The sequence below is a fragment of the Epinephelus moara genome, chromosome 4, assembly GCF_006386435.1.
Source record: "Epinephelus moara isolate mb chromosome 4, YSFRI_EMoa_1.0, whole genome shotgun sequence".
In the NCBI taxonomy this organism is placed as follows: Eukaryota; Metazoa; Chordata; class Actinopteri; order Perciformes; family Serranidae; genus Epinephelus; species Epinephelus moara.
The window spans coordinates 10,730,804-10,734,620 of record NC_065509.1 but is presented as its reverse complement, the minus strand read 5'-3'; the positions used below and the strand labels follow the sequence as shown (position 1 = coordinate 10,734,620).

Genomic DNA, 3,817 nt, shown 5'->3' with positions numbered 1-3,817 from the left:
ACTGTTACACTACTACTCAAGGTGCAGAAAGCCATCAACATTTGATAGAACAGAGATCATGGCAGTTAAAAGAACCCCCTGTCTGAAAGCGTAGTTTAAGGCACTTGATTAGGGCTCCAGTTTGCCTGGAGATATGCTACCAATTAGACCTTGGGAATGAGCAAAAGGCAATAGTGTCTGCACTGTGCCATTAATGTCTTTGAGTTGGCTGAAGTTGGATGCTGACAAAAACTCAAGCAGTAGCATGTTTTAGTGATCATGAACTAGATATCAGTGGTAGCCAAAGGTGAATGGCCACCATAAAACAGAGACAAGTGTGAAACTGCGTGTCTGCTCACAAATAAGAAATTCATTTGAGATCACAGAGTGCAAATACACAACCTATTAACAGCAACAGAGAGCAGAGTGGCGCAGCGGAAGCGTGCTGGGCCCATAACCCAGAGGTTGATGGATCAAAACCATCCTCTGCTAATAGAAAATACAGTCAACCAGCAATTTTCACATACCCACATTGCTAAGCTTTCAGTCAATGAGGCATCCGTTGTCACGTGTCTTAACTAGCATCTTGTGGTCTAGATGGTAACACTGGACCTTGTTAATGAGGAAACTTACTGCTTTTGTACATCTTTGGTGCGCCTTGCATTAACCAAGGAAGAGAGTGTGTCAATCTGGTACCTTTTCTATGTCAACTTGATTTACTACAGAAATACTTCTCATCAAGTCAAAGACATACTTTAGCCACAAGTGAGAGCAGAGTGGCGCAGAGGAAGTGTGCTGGGCCCATAACCCAGAGGTCGATGGATCGAAACCATCCACTGCTACTGCAAAATGCTATCAACTGGCAGATATCTTGCTTATCTATCCATACTCAGATGACATTGGCTACTGTAGCTATCATCAAGCAGCTGTGCTGCAGTAGCCTTCAACTACACATTGGTTTTACTAAAACTCCTTTAATTATTCTGCCTATTCTCCTTCCTTACATGCACTGTGTTTAAGGCTCTGGATTAAGGCTCCAGTTTCTCAGGAGGCCTAGGTTAAAAATCCCAGTGGAGACAATCAGACGTTTGTCCATGACCTTCACAAAAGGTAAAGATACATGCATTAAATCAGCCGATATCAGCCAATATTGGCTTTGAAATGGAAAGTTTGTATTTCATTTCTCCATCTACTGGTGGACCATTACAATAACAGTATGCATGCATAATATGATGTTTATTCCACTACGGAAGAGAGTTGATGATCACTAAAATTAGGTAGGGAAAACATAAATGGATAAATCGATATTGGTTATAGGTCAAATGAGTTATTACATGTCAGGACATCTCATATCGGCAAAAAATCAAATATCACACATCGCTAATTGCTACAAATGTCTCAACTGAGATGTCTTCTCATGTTGCTACTGTAGTTGACACTGTAGTTACATGTACATCTGTAAGGTAGAGGCCTTTAACTACCCTTTGGTCTAACTAAAACTCCTTCAGTTATTTTTGCCTGTGTTTAAAGACTCTTCATTATGACTCAGTGGTTTCTTATGAGTAAAGATTTGACCAGCGTGATGACAGCAGTTAAAGGCTTACCCTGTAACAGGAAGTGTGGCCGAGTGGTCTAAGGTGCTGCATTGAGGCTCCAGTCTCTCAGGAGGCGTGGGTTCAAATCCCACCACTGCCAATAAGATGTCTGTGATCTTTACTAAAATCAAGGATGATTATACTGGGAGGAAATTTCTATCAGATGGAATGCTGCTGCTTAACTAATATATAACAGTTTGTGAGAGCAGATCTGTACAGTGAAACTGTGCTGCGCCCAAGCCTTCCACATACAAACATTTCTACTTTGGCACATGTCTTTTACAAGTAGATTTACCTAAGATAAAGTTTGCCACTCTGGTACTCTCTTTTGTAAGTCTACTAGAGTTAGGGCATACTTCCGAGGAACTTTTAGATTAGAAATCTGTTTCTTCAAGTGTCTCAATCAAGATGTCCTTGATGCAACTTGCAAAAGTTTTTGAGGCCACTACTGCCACTCTTTTTAATTTCAGAAATCCAAGAACATTTTGACCCTGAAAAACATTAAATGGGAAACCCCTTTTGAGGAATGCAACCTAACAAAGGCAGAAGTTTAAAGGGGTGAGCCTGTGCCTTCTCAACATTATATAATTTAGCTCTGCACAGAGCTACAAGGACAGTGCATTTGGGAGGCCATCATTAGCAGTGAGAGCATAGTTCTAAGATTCCCCTTTTTTATGTGTCTGAACTGTGGGAACTAGGATAGATTGTAGTTTTTATAATGCAGTTTTAATGGACTTTTGTAGCTCCTATTTGAGAGGGGGTACACTACCAGCACAAGAGGAACCTTTGGTGATGTAAGTGTACACTGATTCAAACAAAATGGCTGATTGATAATGAGAATTCTAGTGACGTAAACTAGCACTTGGCACAAATGGACATTATCTGTTGTAAATTCATCTTCATTCATCATCATTGAGGATGTTTTTCTAATCATCTCAAAAAATGTTCAAGCTGAATAGTACCCTACAGTAACAGTGAGTGGGAAAAGTTGGGGATTCATGAGCACTCAGATGTTTGTCAGGCTGACCCAGTAAATACCAGGTGCTTAAAAAAGCAGTTGAGATTTGTTCATTCATTTTTGCCCATCACTAACCAGCAGTGCTGCCAGTCAAACACACTGATGGAGCAGTTGTTCAAAGAGCTTCAGCTTTTCAAAATGAAACCTGCTGGTGTCTCATCTTACAGCCAGTCACAGTGTAGCAGTGGCTGATGCCTTTCCCCTGTGTAGCATGTCGCTATGGGCTGCAGGTGATGTCTAGTATTCTTTACACTGCTATGGTGAGTTTCTTCATATGCCCTTTGGTTCCCCCAAAGTCCCTCGCTTGCCCACCAGTGTGTTACTCATTTTCTCTCGAATAGAAGTGTACTGAGAGACAGCGTCTTTATTTTTTAAATGTGTCCTTGCACTCTTCAATCTCTTTTCCTGTCTGTATTGTACACAGTACAGTTAGTTCTATGTGCTTGTTTGTAAGACTCCTCTTACTTGAACCACTCTTCTGTTGCCTTTCACAGATTTTACTTCAATTTGTTCAGTTTCCCTTCTGTTTATTTCCCTCCCCAATATGTGGTCATCATAACTACCCTCATTTAATTTTACCAGCAGGGAAATCATGTATTTCTGACTGCTTTTCACTTTTATATTATCTTTCTCTTCGTCTTACCACAGTGGGGTATATGCTCATTACAGAACCAGAAACACATTATTAGAAACTAAAGGAAATCAAATGAACACCTTATTTTCTCCATTTGAATATTTTACTGTTGTTGTAGTTCTGCTTGAGGAAGGACGTTCTTTTCACAGCCACATGCAAACTTGCTGGAAGTCAGACATACATAAATAGAGGGTGCTAATGAATTTGGAATTAGATTCCCAGTAACTGAGGCCAGTGCAGTGTGTGTCACATATCTATTAAAAGATACAATTTAGGGAATTAAGATAGGATTCCCCATTAGACATTTGACCTCCATGCAAGTGTATTTGAGTGGATCTGAAGGATTCCGAGTTCATGACATTAATTTATGAAGGGGCTAAATGAGTTTTTGAGTCAAGTATGAAAATGAATAGGGGACAACTGTGGAGTGTGTCAGCAGTAATAGATTTTAGTTCGCTATGCTTTGTGAATACCAGTCCAGGAGTAAAAAAGGTATTAATATCTGTATTTAAATTTTTGTATTTAATGCTACCAATATTGCCTACCAAGAATTATTTAGTATCTGGAACAGGGGTGTCAGACATATGGGCA

The 3,817-nt window shown here is 40.0% G+C and overlaps 1 non-coding gene across 1 annotated transcript; it reads left to right on the top strand.

Moving 5' to 3' along the window:
• The first annotated feature begins 1,592 nt into the window (after positions 1-1,592).
• Positions 1,593-1,674, top strand: trnal-gag (transfer RNA leucine (anticodon GAG)). Its single transcript has one exon. It is a non-coding gene; the product is annotated as a tRNA-Leu (tRNA).
• Positions 1,675-3,817: the final 2,143 nt, after the last annotated feature.